This window comes from Pteropus alecto, unplaced genomic scaffold (assembly GCF_000325575.1).
Source record: "Pteropus alecto unplaced genomic scaffold, ASM32557v1 scaffold101, whole genome shotgun sequence".
Lineage (NCBI taxonomy): Eukaryota > Metazoa > Chordata > Mammalia > Chiroptera > Pteropodidae > Pteropus > Pteropus alecto.
In genome coordinates, this window is record NW_006432945.1 from 3,658,402 (window position 1) to 3,679,302 (window position 20,901).

General features: G+C 38.1%; 1 long non-coding RNA gene across 1 annotated transcript in view; it reads right to left on the reverse strand.

Moving 5' to 3' along the window:
- LOC112476420 overlaps nt 1-17,595 on the reverse strand; it is a 63,423-nt gene extending 45,828 nt beyond the window's left edge. The window contains exons 1-2 of the long non-coding RNA XR_003045053.1: nt 17,264-17,595; nt 10,427-10,530 (exon numbers count right to left, since the gene is read on the reverse strand). This is a non-coding gene — a long non-coding RNA (uncharacterized LOC112476420). The remainder of the gene's footprint in view (nt 1-10,426; nt 10,531-17,263) is intronic.
- Between the last annotated feature and the right edge of the window lie 3,306 nt (nt 17,596-20,901).

Below are 20,901 nucleotides of genomic sequence, written 5' to 3' on the forward strand. Positions count from 1 at the left end.
CGCGTGCGTGTGTGTGTATAGTCAGGGGGTGTTTTTAGGGCACCCTGAAGCCTAGGATCCTGGGCAGAGGCCTCTCTTGCCTGGGACTAAGGGTGGGACTACCACTTTATTTAAACCAAAACCTACAAATGTTATATACCGCGTCTTCCTCTATATTTGGATTATCTTTGTGTTCTGGAGTTGTCTTAGGATATGAGTATAATGTAGAGGTTCAGAATTTTTTCTTATACTTGATGGCATTTGATTCAAATGCAAAACACGTTTTATTTTATACACCAAAGCAAAGAATAAAAAATGAATAAATCTTATATTGCGCAACAAGGACTGTATCGCTGTAATTGCATCGTATTGCATATGCAAGTCTTTGTTCTGCACCACTTCCTGTTTATCTTGGAGCTGCATGTGCCAAAAAAATTGGAAGTTAGATTCTTAAGGGAGAACAAAGACAACTTAGGATCTCCCCTCTCACGTCTCTAAAAGAAAACTTCATAGGTTCATCTATACTTAGGTAAATGTCTTTTCTTCAACTTTAATTTCCCTTTTTCCACTTGAAGAAAACAATAAAATAAGCTGTGCTACAGATACTGATACTCTTAGCTCTTTAAAGTCTCTTCTTATTTCCTTTCTCCTTAAGGGGATATAAGAACTAAATACCTGCCTTTTTTTTTAAGTGTAAAAGTATATAAAGTGTAAAAATCGTTTTCCTTACTCTATTCCCAACCCCTAGTTATATTTATCAGAGTCAGCCACTGTTAACGTTTTCTTGTGTAGCTGTCCAGAATTTTTCTAGGCATATACAAGGACCAACTCTTTTTTTTTTTTAACATTAATGGGATTATGCCATACATGCTCATCTGTATTTTACCTTTAAAAAAAAAACCAAAACACAATAATTTATCTTGAAGATATTTCTATTTCATCACACATAGAACAAGCTTATCTTGTAAAATTCTTCAAAAACTAAATGAGGTAATTATATATCATTACAAGCACCAGGTCTGTGGTATGTCTGGCTCTCAAAAAAATGTTAGTTTCCTTCCTCTCTTTCAATAACAAAAGAAGCACATACATTTGTGATTGTGATACTGGAGGATTCTAACATTTAAATGCAGATGAAGGTTGAGAAAAATCACAGAATTACAGAATTTCTGAGTGAATGGCTCTCGCAGTTTACTTTAGTAGATACTGTATTAAAACCAAGTTTTTGCTTTCAATTTGGTGTTCCTTTAATCCTTTTCCATTTCCAATATAATTTTGATTTTTAATCTATTGTTAATCTTAAACATTAAAGTAGAGCATGTAAAGGTGTTAAACAATGGTAATAAATCAGTTTATGTATACTGCTCAAAAAAAAAAAGCTAGTAATTTTCATTTAGAGACATAGCTCGAACCAAAGATAATATATAGTTTATTTGAAAAATATAAATTATGTCAAAAAACTCAAAAGTATTACTTCTGAGAAGGACTCAGGGTTTGGAGTCAGAAGGAGGGTTCTTCCACTGTCTGAATTTGTTTGCACATACATTCATTTTTCTATTTGAAAAACAAGGATTAATAAAAGTAGGTTACTGGGCAATGCTTGATGTCTTGTGTTTTACACTTGGGGGTCCATCCCTCACAGCCTGGAAAGCACTGATGGCAGGAGTGGAGATCTAGTGTTCGGGGGTAAATATCGAGAATCCAGGAGAGTGCTCTAATGTTAGAAAGGAAACAGAAATAGGGAATTCCTTGTGGAGGATAAAGGCAATTATGACAGAAGCTTAGACCATAAAGTATGGACTGTGATTTTCACTTTCCAATTGTTCTAAAAAAACACTGGCTTGTTTGTGAATAAGATAGAGAGGCCTAGGGGAAAATGTTAACAGTGAAACTACTCGATTTAATCTGGTGGAAAACTTTAGAGAATAATTGATTAGGCCAACATAGCAGTGGTATAAAATGAGCTCTATTGTCCTGAAGAGACTAACTTGTTTTCCTCCTAAACATATGATGATCCAAGATAGCCGCCTAGAATGAGGTTAGGCAATCCATCACATGACCTAAAGTCACCCATTCTGATTCCCATTTGAAAATGGAAATTCAAAAAAACTCATGTTTACATCACAATGATGTAGTGAATGCACAATAGAGCAAAGCAAAAAAGGCATAAGTCTTTAGTTTTGGCATTGCCAGTACTCTGTTATTTGAAAGTCATTCTAAGCATAGAACCACAGAATTGGAAGAAATCGTAAAGGTCACTGAGCCCTCTCATTTTCCAGATGAGAAAACAAATAAGGACCCAGGGACTAGTGTAGGTCTCACAGCTAGTCAGAGGGGCACCAGTACTAGAATCCAGGTCTCTCGAGTCAGTGCTTGCCTGTACTACTGCCCTTCCTCCCACAGAATGTTCATTTCTAGTGGTCTGATGTTTGCCCCATCGTGTGCCAATGCTCTCTTTTAAAAATGATTTGACGTTTGTCTTTTCCCTCTACTAACTGTATGAAATTGTAAATCCAATACGAAGGAATCATATGTCTTTACTTGTGGGAAATGTTTAATGGGCACATAAGCTATGTAAAGACATAGCTTTATGAAAGTTGTGGGAAAGTTATGAATGTCCCTCAAATTTTCCTGATTCTAGGCTATAGAGATGGAAGGTGTGGAAAGGTAGATACCTCATTGAAACATTCATATTACATGCACACGTGCACACACACACACACACACACACCCAAGCATAGAGACAAAAGCAGATCATGCTTATTCAAGTGTATGAAATAGAGATTGTGGGGGAAAGAAAAGGTAAGAGTGAAGAGCCTTATTTGATTCACTCCAAAATACTGGTGATAATAATTCACCTTCTGTAGCTATTTGCTAGTCATTCAAATTCAGTCAACAAGAATTTACTGGGTGCTGTCTATGTTTCCTAAACTCTAAGTTTCCAAATATGAAAAGATATTATTTCTCAAAGAGCTCACTGTCTAGGAGAGGAGACAGGTAAGTAGAGGCAGCGAGTAGGTTTGGTATCACATGCTAACATTATAGTTAGTTGGTCAGCTGATTTTTAGAAAGCAAAAATCTAAAAAAACATTGTTTGTTATTTGACCAGTTCTTCAATTCTTTAATTTCTAAAATATTGAAGAATATTATATTTCTATTACATTTGCAAAATGAATTTAACACTGAGAAAGTTAAGTCAGTTGAACAAAGAATATTTTTGGCTCTCTCCATAATTAGATGACATATCTATGTACAAGAGAGCCTTTAGCTAGTTTAACTGAAGTATTGGTTCATGCCTTTGAATACTGATGGGATTGTGGAGAGCAATGAATCACAGTTAACAGCTATTAAGATCCTATGGCTATAGATTTTTTCTTACATACAAGTTAACTAGTTTTGCTATTGATTTAATCGCTATTTTTATGTAGCACTGAGCTTCAGAACTTCTATAAGGAAAAAATAAGATTCAAAAACCTGAAAATTACATTTGAGAAAATGTTTAAAAACTTTATTGTGGTAAGAACACTCACTTAATATGGCTTGCACACTCTTAAAATTTTAAGTGCATATTATTGGTGACTCGAGGTACAATATCGTATAGCAGATCCCCAGAGCCTATTCACCTTGCTTAACAAGCTTTATGTCTGTTGGTTATCGTAACGCCCCAATTTCCCTTTTCCCCAGTCACTGACAACTACCATCCCACTCTTCCATACTATGAATTTAACTATTTTAGATACCTCGTATTAGTGGAATCATGTAGTAGTTTTCTATGATTGACTGATAATTTACATTATAATGTTCTCAAGGTTCATCCATGTTGTTGCATATTTTAGATCTTCCTTCTTTTTAAAGGCTAAATAGTATCCCACTGTATGTATATACCCCATTTTCTTTATCCATTTATCTGTCGATAGACAAGTTTAGGTTGTTTTCACATGTTGGCTATTGTGAATAGTGCTGCAATGAATATGAGTGCTAATAGCTCTTTTAGATCTGATTTCTATTCTTTTAGATACTAGAAGTGGGACTGCTGGATCATACAGTAGTTCCATTTGGAATGTTTTGAGCCTCCATGCTGTTTTTCCATTGCAGCCGCACCACTTGGCATTCCCACCAACAAACAATACACAAAGGTTCCGATTTCTCCACACCCTCACCAACACTTGTTTTTGTTTTTAAAATAATAGCCATTCTGAAAGGTGTGAAGTGATATCTCATTGTGGTTTCAATTTGTATTTCTCTGATGATTAGTGACACTGAGCATTTTTTCATACACCTCTTAGCTATTTTTATGTCTTCTTTGTGGAAATGTCTATTTTAAGTCCTTAGTCTATTTTTAAATCAGATTATTAGTTGTAGGAGTTCCTTATATATTGTATTAGCCAAGATTCTCCAGAGAAATGACACCAATAGTATATATATATAGATAGATAGATAGATGCATGAGAGGAGATTTATTATAGGAATTGGCTCATGTGGTTACGGAGGCTGAGAAGTCCCACAATTGCCATCTGCAAGCTGGAGAACCAATAAAGCTGGGCATGTGATTTAGTCTGAGTCCAAAGATCTGAGAACTAGGGGAGCTGATTGTGTCATAGAGTCTAAAGGACCAAGGATCAGGAGCTCTGACGTCCAAGGGCAGGAGACAATGGATGTCCCAGCTCAAGAAGAAAGAGAATTCACCCTTCCTCCACATTTTTGTTCTATTCAGGCCCTCCATGGGTTGGATAATGCCTGCCTACATTGATGAGGATGGATCTTCTTTATCCAGTCTACTGCTTCATATACAAATCTCTTCTAGAAATACCCTCATCAACACTCCCAGAATAATGTCTTACTAGCTATCTAAGCATCTCTTAGGTTAGTCAAGTTGACACATAAAATTAACCATCACATATACTTTGGAGATTAACCTCATATGAGATATATGGTTTGCAAATGTTTTCTCCTATTCTGTAGGTTGCCTTTTTCATTTTGTTGAACGCTTCCTCTGCTGTGCAGAAACTTTTTAGTTTGATGTAGTTTCACTTGTTTATTTTTGTTTCTGCTACCTGTGCTTTTGGTGTCATATCCATGAACTCATTGCCAAGATCTATGTCATGAAGTGTTTCCCTTGTTTTCTTTTAGATTTTTTACAGTTTGGGGGTCTTACATTTAAGTATTTAATCCATTTTGCATTTATTTTTGTGTATGGTGTAAGAGAAGGGTCCAATTTATTCTTTTTTTTCACACAAGCATCAGTGGGTCCTTTGAGTTTCATTCTTCTGCATGTAGATGTCCAGTTTTCCCAGTGCTATTTGTTGAAGACACTGTCCTTTCCCCATTTGTATTCTTGGCACCCTTTCAAAGATCAGTTCACTGTATGTGTGTAGATTTCCGTGCTGCTGGATTTGGTTTGCTAGTTATTTTGTTGAGGATTTCTGCGTCTATATTCATTAAAGATGTTGGCATGTAGTTCTCTTTTCTTGTGGTATCTTTGTCTGGCTTTGGTATAAGGGTAATGCTGGCCTCATTAGTTTGGAACTGTTCCCTAATTTTCAATTTTTTGAAAGAGTTTGAGAAGAATTAGCATTAATTCTTCTTTAAATGTTTGGCAGAATTCACCAGGGAAGGCATCTCATCCTGGGCTTTTCTTTGTTGGAAGGGTTTTGATTACTGATTTGATCTCCATACTAGTTATAAGCCTGTTCAGACTTTCTATTTTTCATGATGTAGTCTTGATAGGTTATATGTTTCTAGGAATTTATCCATGTTTTCTAGGTTATCAAATTTGTTGGCATAGTAGTCTCATGAGATCCTTTTCATTTCTGTGGCATCGGTTATAATGTTTCTTCTTTCATTTCTGATTTTATGAGTCTTCTCATTTTTTTAGTCTTTCTAAAGATTCATCAATTTTCTTTTTCAAAAAGCCAACTCCTAGTTTCATTGATTTTTCTCTTATGTTTTTTATTTTCTGCTTTATTTCTGCTCAAATTTTTGTCACTTCCTTCTTTATGTTAACTTTATGCTTAGTCTGTTCTTTTTCTAGCTCCTTGAAGTATAAAATTAGACTGTTTATTTGAGAACTTTCTTCTTTTTTAATGTGTCACTATGAACTTCCTTTAGTATGGCTTTGTTGTGTCCCATAAGTTTTGGTATGTTTTCATTATTTATCTTGAGGTATTTCTAATTTCTTTTATGATTTCTTCTTTTACCCAACGGTTTTTCCGGAGTGTGTTGTTTAATTTCCTCATATGTGTGAATTTTCCAGTTTTTCTTCTGCTATTGATTCCTAGTTTCATTCCCTTGTGGTCAAAATATATATAATATGATTTCAATCTTCTTAAATTTTCTAAGACTTGTTTTGTACCCTAACTTGAGCTTTACTACAGAAAGATCCACATGCACTTGAGAAGAACGTATATTCTGCATACCCTTATTAATCTAAAGTGTTGGTTCAAGTTCTCTGTTTCCTTACTGATTTTCTATCTATCTATATGTTCTGTTATTGAAAGTGGGGTATTGACGTCTTCTGTTATTATTATATTACTATTTATTTTTCCCTTCCTTTCTATTAGTCTTTGCTTTACATATTTAGGTGTTCTGATGGTGTATATACAATTATTACATTTTCCTGGTAGAGTGAACTTTAACCATTATATAATATCCTTCTTTGTCTCTTGTAACAGTTTTGACTTAAAGTCTATTTTTCTTCTGATATGTGTATAGCTACCCCCATTTCTTTTGGTTACCATTTGCATGGAGTATTTTTTTCCTTGCCTTCATTTTCAGCCTATGTGTGTCCTTAAATGTTAAGTGAGTTTCTTATCAACAGCATATAGTTGGGTCTTTTTTTTTTTTTTTAATCTATTAAGTCATTCTATGCCTTTTGATAGGGGAATTTAATCCATTTACATTTAAAGTAATTATTCATAGGGACAATTTGCTATTGCCGTTTTGTTAGTTGTTTTTGTTAGTCTTGTACTTTTTTTGTCTGTTTTTCTCTCTCTTTTTGAATTCCTTTATGTTTGGACTTTTTTGCATTGGTATGCCTTGCTTCCATTCTCTTTTTTCTTTTGTGTAACTTCTATAGAAATTTTTGTGCGTGTATGTGTGTATGATTACCTTGGACCTTACACAAAATATCTTATAGTTATAATAGTATATTTTAAGCTGATAACAATTTAAGTTCAATTACATACAAAAATTCCATTTTAACTTCACCCCACCCTCCCACACACTTTGTTATTGTTGTCATTATTTACATCTATTCATATTGTATATCTTTTAACATATTTTTTAGTTATATTCATTTTAATACTTTGATCTTTTAACTTTTATACTAGAATTAAAAGTGATTTACCCACCACCATTACATTAATACAGTATTCTAGATTTGTCTATATATTTGCTCCTCTGACTGAATTATTTCCAATAACTTGTCTTCAAGTTGTCTGATCCTTCCTTCTGCTTGATCTAGTCTACTGTTGAACCCCACTAGTGAATTTTTCAGTTCAGTTATTGTATTTTAAGCTCCATGATTGCTGTTGGTACTTTTAAATGTTTTCTATGTCTTTGAAATGCTCACTTTGTTCATGCATTTTCCATTTGACCTCAGTAAGTCTTTATGACAGTTATTTTGAATTCTCTATCAATTCTCTGTTTCATTAGGGTCAGTTTTTGGAGATTTATCTTGCTCCTTTGTTAGGAACACCTTTGCCTAATTCTTCATTTTCCTTGTCTCTCTATGTTGGTGTCTGTACGTTAGACAAAGCAGGCACCTCTCCTAACCTTCATGGGCTGGCCTCATCTAAGAGAAGACTCCCACCAGTCATCCCCACCAGAGATTCTGGGGGCCTCTATCAACCCTTTCCCTCCCCAGGGAGAAGCAAGAAGCTGTGTTTTTGTCCACTTGCCCTGTACTGAGATGGGGGTGGGGGAGCTATTGCATTTATCAGTCCAAACTGTTGTCTCCATTCTCCCCCAGGCAGTTAGACTATACCACTCATCAGAGCTCCAAGACTGGCGAGTCAGATTCTAGTTCTTTGACCAGCCCCAGAGAAGTTGGGGTGCTGGATATGTGGATTAACTCTTTTCCTCCCCAAGGGATAACCGAGAGCTGGGTTTTTCATTTATTCACTCTGTGCTAAGCAGGAGGGAAGATCTATGACATCTACTAGCCCACACCGCTAACTCCATTCTCCTGCAGATGGCTAGATTATGCCAGACTTGTCAGAGTTCCAAGTCTTGCAAAACAGAAGCCATTCCTCTGGGGAGCCCCCTTGGAAAAGCTGGAGTGCTAGATGTACAAACCAACTCTTCCTTCCTCTGGAGAAGCTGGGAGCTAAGGTGGTCTCCCTGATTGTATGTGCTGTGCTGGGGGCAGGGACTCTGGTGAGAGGGTGTCTTGAATTCCCCTGCTGGTTTTGGTGAGTCTGGTTTCACATTTGCACACAGTGTGAGAGCCTTTCAATTAGTTTGTGGATTTCTCACAAAGTTAATTTGTTCATGAACTGGTGTGTTTGTGGGGAAGAAGGCACCAGGGCTTCCTACTTTGCCATCTTGCTGATGTCACTCCTATAAATTCTTATTGTACAGATTTTTCTAAAGTCAAAATAGTTTGCTAAATTTGGAAAAAAATTTTAAAAAACTCTTCAACATCTGTGATATTTTCTCACTTACAAAAATTATTCCTAAATTTATTACAGTTCTATTTATAGGAATACAACATTCAGTATTTCAGAAATCATTGTTTATAAATCATATCAAGTTTGAGAAAACAGTTTCTATTTTTAAAAAGAGCCAAAAATTAACAGTAGTCATGAAAAATAAAAGAGCTGGTTAAATATAATTTTACAGCAATGCTAAATGTAGATTTAACCATGAAGAAATATTATGTCATTGAATTTCATTTACCATATGGTAACTTACTTCAGGTCAAACTAAAAATGTTGCCATGGACTCTATCAGGCTACCATTTTCTAGTCTTCGATTTCAAGCATTTCTATTAAAGACAACAGAAATACTTGCATAGTGATAACTGGCCTGTAAATGGCAGGCAGGGAGTATATTTCTTTGAAAAATAATCCTATTAATAAGCTTCTTGGAAAAGAGCAGTTAATAATACTATACAAACAGAAGTCTTCTCTAAAGATTTTGAATTTTAGGATGTCAGAAAGATTTAGCTATTATATGTAAATAAACATATTCTATAAGACGCAAAAGAGATAATAGCACAAAATTTTATCTTTCCAAAGGTTGGTTCAAAAGCTATTTAAACCATATATTTCTTTCCAATGATTATTCAAAAACTATTGAAGTACTGGTTTAATAATAGCTAACACTCAATGAGTAATAAAAATTATACCTGATTTTCCATTAAGATTATTATTAATGGAAAATATATCAAATGAAAGGCTAAGGGATTGAATTTTTCAAAATTGAGATCTATATAGGTGGTACTGTAACTTTTCATCATTAGTTAGGGGGATGATAAGTGATAGATAACTGAAAATTCTAGTTACTTATCCAAACTTTACAGCTTTTAACTAAATGCAAACTTAATTATTAATATAAGCCTGGTGGTAGGAAATAAATGCTTATGGAAGATTGTTTGAGGAATATGATATCCTGGATGTTACCTGCTGAAGGAACAGGGCCATCAGAAAGTTTCCTATCTAGACTGGATTCAGAGTTAGATCACTAAGACAGCCAGAAAATCTAGTGTAAAGATACTAAAACATTATTAGAAATGTAGTACATTAAAGAAAAGTGTATTTACCAAAATTTCCCTCAGAAATTAAGGTAGGAAGGCATACTATGATGAGCCATTTGGGGTGGGGCACGAGACCCCAGATGAACATGCTCCAGCAACCAGAGAGTTGCTAAATCACCTCCTAAGGAGGGCAAGTGCAGTTCGAAAATCTTGTTTTGCTTCAAGGGAGTCAGTGTGTGGCAAGAGATAAATAGCTCAGGATAGTAGACTTACCTACTAACATTATTCTAGCCTCCCATGAAGTTTGGTGGGATGCCAATTAATAATAACCCCACTATCCATTCACATGCCCGTGGTTCACTTCAGAAAATATTATTTAGTCTCTATAGAACTGCCTTTACATAATGATGCTGAGGGCCATAGGATACACTATAAGAAACAGAAATATTCTATTGTAGAAGTAAAATTAAGAGCAAAGGATCCTTTCATATCTACAACAGGCCTTTCAGGAAATAACCGCTTTGTTTTGATCTATGCAACTTGCAATTGAGAATATTTTTCCTTTTGCTTTGGATGCTAGGAAACTTAAGGGCCAGATTTACCCTCCTATTCTTGAAATTGTATAGGCTCAGAGTATGTACTTCTCTTTCTCTTATTTATACCTTCTATTTTCTTACACCTTTTTCTTTCACCAGTACTCCTTCAATTTTTATTTCAATCTTCCATATTATGAATATTTTTTAAAGTTACCTCTATTCCTTTGTAACACTGGTTGGAGTCCCTGGTTCCAGCATCTCACACCTTCCTCTAGGTTCATTTCCTTATTTTGATAGAGTACTCCTTCCAATAGCTTCCTGAAACAAAAGCAAAGAGAATTAATTTTTGAGAATTTATTTATTTGAAATTGTCTTTATTCTACCCTCAAATTTGATAGTTTGGATGGGCATAGAAAATTCATTTTTCTGTGCTCACTGGGCAAGAAAAAACGGCATTTTTTGTTTCATTATTTGTTTGGTTGCTCTATTACCATTGTACGGGTCAAATTATATAACAACTTTAGGAAATCAGAGTAGGCACTGTTTTCCGAATCTTAATACAATGTAATGTATACAAATTAGCACTGTATAAAAAAAGAAACTTTTGCATTCTTGCTTTATTTTCCCAAAACATTTGCCTATTTTTTGTGTTGTTTGTATAACTCCTTTACTTTTATCTCTTTTTTATTATAGATGTCACATAACAAGATGGCTTATATAGGACAATATTCTCGTTTTGGTGTTTTGCTCTCTTTATTCATTCATTCATCATTTGTTCAATCATTCATTCAATAAACATCTTTCCCTTTCTCAACTTCCCCATCTTGTTTCCTTTCTCTTCTGTATTGCCACTCTTCTTTCTTTCCTGAGAAAATCCAATAAATGAAAATGAGTAATTAACCAAAAGACAAATTAGGAGTAATTATTCCCTTTGAGATCACAGGCCAGTTCTAGCCACCTGTATGTGCCATTCAAAGAGTCTGTTCTCTCCTCCACTATGGACAACTGTGGTACCCAGTGTACAAGTAACTTTTGAAAGTTGCAAGTTGAAAGAATTGGGCTATGAGCAAGACACTGTTCCAAACGGTTAAACTCCAAATTCCTCCTCACTGCTTTTCTCATGGGACATGCATTTTGTTTTGTTTTGGATTTTACATATATGAAAACTGATGCCCAGAGAAATAAATTTGCCTTGTTTCACAGCTAAATGACAAAGTTGGTATTCAAATTTAGGTCCAACTCTAAAGCCTGGGTTTTTAACCAAGTTTTAAGTTTTAACCTACTATTACCAATACTCTCAATGTTTACTTGAGAAAATCCAAGTTATTCTCAGATCCCTCTCTGCTCAGCTTGAAACCATTCACATTAAAGAAAATTTCATTAATTTAACAAATCTTTAGGCTTCTTTGTACAGATATCTTTGTATGGTAATAAATAAATTAAGCTGACATGGTCCTTGCTCTTAAGTTGCTTATTTCAGGAGGGCAGAAAAAATATTCCACTTTTAATATTCACTGAAAAGACTAAAACACAAGGTAGCAAGAGAAAATGCCTTAAGGATTTAGTCATATCCTGATATTTGGGTAAATGGACATAGGGTAAAGAAAAATACACTATAAACATACATCAGGGAGATGGACCAAAACAATAAAATCAATCCTTCTCTTTCGTTTGTAACACCTACCCAATCATTTTAGAGTAATATATTCAAAATCTTAGATTTGTTTCAATTACATTTCCTTCCCTCTAAAGTTGTAATTCAGTTTATAACAACAATGGCCCAAGGCCTGTATACCAGGCATGTTTTCACAAGTCTTATATCATTCATTTTACTTAAAATTTTATCTTCAGGAAAGGGATTGACCACGAAGAGGCACAGTAAACTTTCTAGGGTAGTAGAAATGTTCTGACTTGATTGCAGTAATGATTATGACTGTTTGTCAGGATTCATAGAACTTTATACCTAAAAGAATGAATTTTACTGCATGTAAATTACCTCACTAAACCTGACTTAAAAACAAGACAAAAGCCTAAAATCTTAATTACCTAGCAAAAAATAAAATACAATTTAAAATACAATTTACAATTTAGGTGCAAAACAAATTTTCTCTTCAAGAGTGAAGGAGTTTTGGTAGTTTTTTGTGTTTATGCTGCTAATAATCCGATTTGATATTATACAATTATCAATATCGATATTCTAAAATAAGATATAAGAAAAATGTGAGTCTTTTTTTTAAAATAAGGATTTGGATTGCAAAACCTTTATTATAACCAAAATGTTACTAAGGCAATGCTGTGTGTGTGTGTGTGTGTGTGTGTGTGTGTGTGTGTGTGTACTTTAATCCCAAACAGAAAATGTTAAAAATTTCAATGATTTAAACTTCCATAGTATTACCATAAATTCTGCTTACATAATATATTGAAAACTTTACATTTAACAGTTAAGGACAAAGAATTATCAGCTGGCTTCTTAATCGGTAGATTCAATTACATTCTAAAACATAATTATAGCTCAGTTTCTTAAAAAGGCAAAGGAAAAGAAATGATCGTTTTCCTCAAAATTGAATTTGAAAAAAAAAACACTTTTAAGAACACAGGAAGGGCTAATCAAGTGATGTCTCCTCTTTAATACTCTGTTTTTATTCTACCAGACATACCCAAGCCAACCAAGTCAATTTAAATTAGGAGGGGTAATAGAATTTCAAGACCTAGAAACCCTGGAACAAATGTACTGTAAACAGGAAGAGCTCTCTTGCCTTGATTAAAGTAATATAATTGTGGTAGATGTCATTGTCAATCAAAAAATACACACCTGATTTTTTTTCTAATATAGAAGAGTTTATTTTTATTTGTGGCTTTAATTAAAAAAAAAAAAAAACCAACCCTTTAAGTGTATTGTGCTTGGTAAATGACCTTTTAGAAGAATGAAAAATACCTTAAGTGATAACTTAATATATGACAACTATCTGTAACAACTGCCCTCTCCCAATGAAGCTCATCTTCCAGAACCCATCTTAAAACTTTTAGTTTTAGAAGCTAGACAGGCTCAACTATATCTTTGAATATCAATAAAATCTGATTTTGTCCATGTGTCTTTTAATGTTTTCCAATGTTTTTATCCTTAATAATACATAACCTGTTAAAACCTATAAGGCAGAGAAGGTATTCAAAGCATTATTTGGGAATGAAAATGTTCTGGATATTAAAGAACATAACTTGCTAAGAACAAATGCTCTGAGGCTATTCATGAAAAATGCTGAAGGAGCAGTATTATATCAGGACATCTATGTAAGGCAGCAGTCCCCAACCTTTTTGGCACCAGGGACAGGTGCTCCTATGAGAATCTAAGCCTGATGCTCTGAGGTGGCGCTGAAGCAGTGATGCTAGCGCTGGGGAGCGGCTGCAAACATTGATGAGGCTTTGCTCGCTCCCACCCTCCGCACACCTCCTGCTGTGTGGCCCTGTTCCTAACAGGCTACAAGAACCAGTACCAGTCCAAGGCCCTAAGGTTGGGGACCCCTGAGGTAAGGTGTCCTAGGACGTAACAGAATAGTGCCAACTAGGCAAAATTACTCTAAGAATTTTTCTTTCCAAAATTGTAATCAAGTAACTAAATTTAATAAACAATATTTATTAAAAGTACGTACGTCATAGAAGTATTTTTAAATAAGCGCTCTCTGGGATGTGGGTTCACGAGTCTTAACTTAACCAAGTGAGGTACCTGCAATGACAGTTGCTTCTGTTGCGGGTAGAGGGTAGAAAGGTTAGAGTTCTAAATGACAGTGACAGTGATGACAGGAGTGAGTTAAGAATAGTAAGAAAGGTTGGACCTAAGAAGGCAGTTAAGAGAAGGGAAGCTCGTGGGCTCCCCAGGCTGTACCATCTGGCCCTTCAAAGAGGTCAATGAAGAGAACTGAACAAGAAGTCAGGGGGGATTTGCTAATGTGGAGGGAATTACTTCAAAGGGTTATGTGAATAGAAAATCAGAAAGCTTGGAGTATAATTAGAAAGCTGGGAAGTTATTCTAAGGAAGGAAATGGCTGTATTGTGTGTGCTCTTGAGGAAGGGGATTCTGAGTTGGTTACTGATATTTAAATACCTGAACTAAGTAGGTGTTTGTCAGGTGTGAGTGGGGTGAATGTTGACAGACTTTCCAGATGAGAGGACAAAGACCCAGGGTTAAAGGTACTTTGGGAATCCCAGAATGGGAGGGAGACATTGTGACATAATGTAGAGAGCATGGGCTTTGCAAATCAAATAGATCTGTGTGATAGTTGATTTATTAACTTGACTAGTCTACAGGGGATTTTTGGTCAAATGTTATTCTGGGTGTGTCTGTGAGGGTGTTTTTGATGAGATTAATGTTTATATTCTAAACAGAACTCTTAGCAAACTGGAATTGATGCCACACTTAATTTTATGAAAGGCTAATGGCAACAAAATAAGTTGCTATCAGAGATTTAGTTTTGAAAATAAATATGTAGTATGTTACAGTGATTAATATTTTCAGTAATGACCTAGTATCTCTGCAGAATTCTAAATCAGAAATTCCACCTTTTTGCATTCACAGTGTTAAGTCAAGAAAGAGTGATGTGTGTTTGGAAAAGTTTTAACAAGATTTTAATGAGGATTTTAGAAAGTTCAGCTGAATTTTCCCATGCAAAGAGGTATATGAGTGTGATGAAACATAGAAAGTAACTTTCACAAAAACAGAGAGGACTAGAAGCTTTACAGCAAAAATCCCCCTGACAACGGTAACTTCTTGGGAAGGGAATAAGTACAATCTCATTTTACATCCTTAAATCTCTGAGTTGGCATGAAGTATCACTGTGCAGAAACTGATTCTACTTCAAATGTAAACATTCCATTTAGCAACCAATCTTAACTAAATTCACAGAATCAGCAGAAGTTGTGAAGTTTCTATTTTTTTTTTTTTAAATGTAAAGACTAGCCAACTGTGACAAGAATTTAATACCAGTGTGTGGATTACAGTTATGGCCTTGTGAACAGTACGAAGTTCCACCATCTTAAATGTAAGCACACCACACCACTTAGATCCCCAAATAATGTTTGGTTGTTGTTTTTATTTTCCTTGGTTCCTTCCTCATGGGTGATGGTAGTCGTGGGAGTGGGGAAGGAGTTAGGGTGGGCCTGGAAAGAAGAAAACTGTTTCCCTTACCCCAGCTATAGAAGTCTGTAGTTCCATCCTCTCAACTATAAAAACCCCTCCCTTCCCCAAATGTGCAATCTGGTTTTGGTAACCTACATTTACTTAATAAAACAAAATGCTACAAAAAATGTAGCTTACTACATGCTAACACTATTCCAGATGCCAGATATAAAGACAAAGACACTAGTATGAGGCCCAAGAGCTTTATCTAGTGGGTGAAACTAACATGGAAGCAAACAATCACAACACAGTGAACAATAACTAAGAAACAGATGTAGCTCAAAGAGAGCAGGTACAACTTGGGGACAGAGAAGAAAGACTTCACCAAAATGCTACAGGATGCAGGTGGCCCACTCCAAGGTTAAGTATTTTTCAAGCAAAAATTCAATTTCCGGACTAAAACCCTTAACTTCTGAATATGAGGTCTTTTATGTTAAAGTTCTTATACATTACATACACACACAATAACCTAAAGGGAAATTAGCTCAGTTTGCAAATATGATTATCTTTCACACCTGCTCAAATTAAGACCCTCCCAAAACAGGCATTAAGGAAAATGTGGCAGCTATACAAAATTAGGAGAGACTTCTGTTGTTATATGAATATAAAACTATATACATATTTTTGAATGTATTTGTACCTATATGTCTGTAACTACATGTCCTCTTTTTAAACTGTTAAAATGGATTCTGAATGAGGAAAGTCCTAGAAACTCACAGTTCCACTATTTATATCTGAAAAATCTCCCATTTACAAACGGCCAGTGTGGTATTTTTGAAACACAAATGAAAATTATACGTTTGGATTTACGGATTTCTGTTATTCACTCATGTCATAATCCCTAATGCTACCTTTATTCCACAATTAATTTTCCATTGCAATGAAAGGGACACACGTTTTTTCAAAAAACGTGTCCATACTACCATCTGACACTCCAGTTCACCTTTATATTTAATATTCCTTTGTAACATCCAACACTTTTCATCTAACAAGGGCAAAGGCTTCCCCATTTTATAAGATGCCTACGGAGACAAACCCCGTGAAAACAACACATCAACAAAATACAGGTCACTGTGACATGGCAGACCATTTTGCAAAGTCAATTACAGTTCACTTTACGCTGACAGAACTTTCCAGATCGCTCCCCACTCCCTCCCTGCCAAAGACTGGGAGAGAGTGGATTTCACTGGATGTCTGGCACTACTTTCTCTAAAACGAAGCTTTTATCTGCTTCCTGGAATGTCACCTTAGTATGCCCCAGGCTCGGGCTGGAGCACTTGGGTTTTGTGGCATCAGCGTTGGCTTCTCAACTGGTGACCTTCAAGCCCCTGTGCTTGGCCTGACCCTAGAACGGCCACCGCCCTTCACACCACGTAGGGAGCGTTTCTTCCCACTGCCAGGCCGAATTCGGCTCGCCGGCTCAGTGGGGACCCCGGGCGCCGCACCCCCATCCGTGCTGACGGCAACGCCGGCCAGGCTGGGGCAGCCAGGAGACGCTGAGCAATAGCTCCATGTGTCCACTGGGGATGGGCGCCGACGGGCTCGGTCCACTCCGCCTGCCGGGGCCCTCACCAACCCATCTCCGTTCTGACTTCAGCCCACACTGCCCGGCTCTCACTGGGAAACTTTACAGAACCCTGGCCCCCTGAGAAGTTCTGAGTCGCCGTCCAGGAAGGAACCTCGGATCGTTTATTGAGCGCCAACTCTGAGGCAGGCGAGCTGAGGGCCGGGCTTGCACGCTGCGGGGACCCTTCGGGACCGGCCTCAGGAATTCCAGCGCTCCAGCACTTCCAGTCCGGCCGGGCCCGGACCGACGGCGGGGCAACAAGGGACTGAAAGAACCGCGCCCGCAACCCCCTAGCCCCCTCTGCTCGCCTTTACCTCGCCTGACCCCACCAGAGCCGCTGGAGCTTAAATTAGAAGCAGCGCAGTGCGTGCTCACGTGCGCCCGGCCGCACGGGGCCTGAGGCGCGGTCCCGATGAGTCACGGCCCCGCCCCACTCGCCGAGGACGCGCTGACGTCAGCCGCTTCCCCGAACGGTGACGTAAGCGCGTCTGGGGGAGGCCGCGAGGCTACCCTAGAAAGTTCACAGAGTTTCAATGCCTTAAAGGGAACAGGCCTCGGATGATGGAAAATCTGGAGATGACCACTCAGCCAACCGTAGAGACAGACCCTGTCTTATATCCCTTTGTACAGAGAATTGTTAACTGTTGAGATGATGATGAAAAAAGGAGAGCAACCGAGCCCCCAAGGGTTCCCTGAAACCCCAGAACCTCTTCCTGGAAGCCCTCCTTGATTAACCAGAGTCTGATCCTGACCCAAAAGTCAAAGTTTTCTAGGGCCCTTGACGCCCTATTCCTTCGTTTACAGCCCCTCCCCATAGCATCCATCTCTGCTGGTAGAGAAAGGCTGTGGTTTGACTGTTGACACGATCCATCAACTTGGGCCAGCCTGGCCCTTTTCTCAGTTTTGGACTGTCCAAACTCTGTCATCAGTTGTATGACCAGAAACGACTTATTTAACTCTCTGAGTGTGAAATTTGTAAACTGATCTCCAAATCCTCCTCTTATGCTAATGTTGCCTGTGGAAGCATCCAGAAGCAGGAACCCTGTCTGACAGGTGACCACTCAAAATTATCACAGCCTCATGGGGAACTAACAATTTACTGAGGTTTACTATATGGCAGGTATTTTCATTATCCTCTCTCTCCCCTCTTGTAATCCTCCTATCTCTGAGTTGGTGTTATCCCCGTTTTACTGATGAGGAAGGAAATTGAAGCACAGCGAGGTTAAGTATGTTTCCTTAGGTCACACGGCTAAAGAATGGCAAACAGGAAATCATTTCCAGATCAGCTGGACCCCAAGTCTATGTTTCTTGTGATAAAGTGAGCTATGAAATGTATGTCTTATTCCGGATGTATTGAACCTAGAACTAGCTTTTTCCCATTCAACACAACCCAGTTCCAAGTAACCCATCCATGCCAGAAGATCCCCAGAGAAGGAAGGGCCAGGCCTCAGGGTAAGGCAAATGAGAAGGAGCTCACTGTCAGGTGCTCCTCCTGAGAACAAGTGGCTCCTTGGGGTTGGCACCTTCCGCACCTCACTCACCTAGTCCCAGCCTTGCCAGGCCTACCCTTGATTCTCTGTTTCCTCTCTTGAAACTAAAGAGGCCATCTTGCTTAAAGCATCCTCACCTGGCATACCAGCAGCCAGCTCTACTGAAATGCAGAAGAAATACCTTGTTTCTCCTCCCTTATAATCCCCTCTACATATAGCAACAGAAAATTTCTGGTTGGACCAGCATGTTCACACCAAAAATAAATTAGAGACAGCAACAGCATCTCAAAGTTTTGAGCAAAATGGTGGTACCTGTGTACCAGAAATGGAGCCTAGTGGGTGAGCTGCTGTCACTGTGACCTTTTAACAATCATTACTGGTCCTTGGCTGAGAGTCACAGCTACACACACCAGGTCTACCAGGACCTTTCTCCCCTGCCTACCTCTTGGAGTCATTTAAAACTAATTCCTCTTCCCTGTACCCAGTCTCCAGCCACCACCAAACTCTCTTCTTTGTGTTCTCTGCTCCGGTCCACTCTATCATGCTGATGGAGTCACTGCTCACTGCTCTTCCTGTTCTGCCATGTTTCCTGAAGCCTGTGACCAAACAAACACCTGTGCGTGCTCCCACCACAGCCTCGGAAGGAAATGAAGAAAACCTCAGCTGTTGGGGCAGCAGCTTCTTTCTCTATACTGGGGCTGGACACACATATATGGAAGCCTAGACCAGTATGATACCTTCAGGCCAACCGGGCTAGCCCCTGTTTTATAATTAAGAAACTAAGGTCCAGGTGAGGTCACCTGTCTGGGGGTCATACGGCCTGTTAGGTAGTGTCCTAGTCACCTGACTTCTAATCCAGTGCTCTTTCCACGGATCACATCTGTGTTATAAGTCTCAGGTCGAACAGTGGGCATAAATGCGCATCGTAAACTGTAATATGTCATATGTGATGGAAGGGAAGATAAACGGTGACTTGAGGTAAATATAGAGATGAAGTCATAGGAAAGAATTGGAGAACACAATTTCTGAGGACCCCCGGCTGTTCCCACTTCCCCTTTCTTTTCTCTCCCATCCAGTCTCCGGATAGGTGAGGTGGTTATTCCTCCTCAGACCTAGGAACCGTTTCCCAGTGGAATGACACGATGAGTTGGATTGCCATTTTTAAACCTTCAGTAATCCAGATCTTATGTGTCATTTCGAGTTTTGACTTTTTATCTCCCAGCCTTCACTTCCCATCATTTTCCTATCCCAGGAGCCCCATTAAATATCATTAAGAGCCATAAGTGTAACTGGCCACTAATGTGGAAGGATTGTGATCTTCAGCAAACAGCCCCAGCAAAGAAAGGAACAGGAATCCTGGGGCTGTTCCCAACCGTGCTGATGACTCACTGGATGACAGAAAGCAAAGCTTGGCTTTTGTGGCGGGGGGAGAGAGGTGGACGACAGGCACAGCTGCTGGCCTGACAGAGGTGGAAGTGTTGGAAAGAAGCCAGTTGGCGGGCTTCCAGCACAGTGGAAGCTCAGGGGTCCCCTACTAACTGCCGAGCATTGGCCCTTCAGGTCAGCACTGGGTCGGCCCTGAGCTCTGTCCCATTCAAATGCCTGCATCCGACCAAGATGATTTGGGCTGGATTATAGCACTTACCCTTCGTAACATCATTCTCATTGGTTAGGAATGCACCCTGGTTATTCCTAACTCCACTTTAATAACTTGTTATAGATCTGCCCTCCAGGAATTTATTTGAAACTTTCTTTAATCTATTTATATTTTAGCCTGTACAGCCTTTTCAGGCAACAAGTAGATTTACCATTTATGTAAAAGCACTTAGATAGGTCCCCAAATACAGAAAGTGCTATATAAAGGTTTTTAATAATAATACTATAATTATAATATATTGTTATATATAATACATATAATTTAATGGTAGTAATACTTCAGGTGGTCTCACAGGCTTTTTGGTCACTCACTCTGTTTGTCTTTGTCTTTATCTCTATGTGCACACGCACCATCCCCCCATCAAAAAGTATTTATTAATGGAGTAGGGTGTTGTGATGGGTGTGACTCTACATACAAACTTATGTAAACACATTCAGTATCCTCTAAGGACTCACCATCTAGAATCAACACATAGTAGGTGCTCAATAAATGCTTATTGGAGGGATAGAATAAAGAGAGAACTGCATATGGTAACTGGTGAGACATATTAGGAATGACTGTTTTGGAGGCTGGAGGACAAACATGAGAGTGTAATTGTCATGGAGCAAAGAAAATATCCTGATTTTATGGTAGATATGCATATGTGAGCTCGCCTCTCATCAGCCCTAGAGCTCGTCCTAGAGGAATAGCTGGTTCCCAGGCTGCTGAAATAGACAAAGGATGTCAAAGAGGCACCCCTCCCCCACCACACACACACAGAGGCTGCGTGGATGGCAGGAATGAGGAAGCAGATATGTGGTCCAGA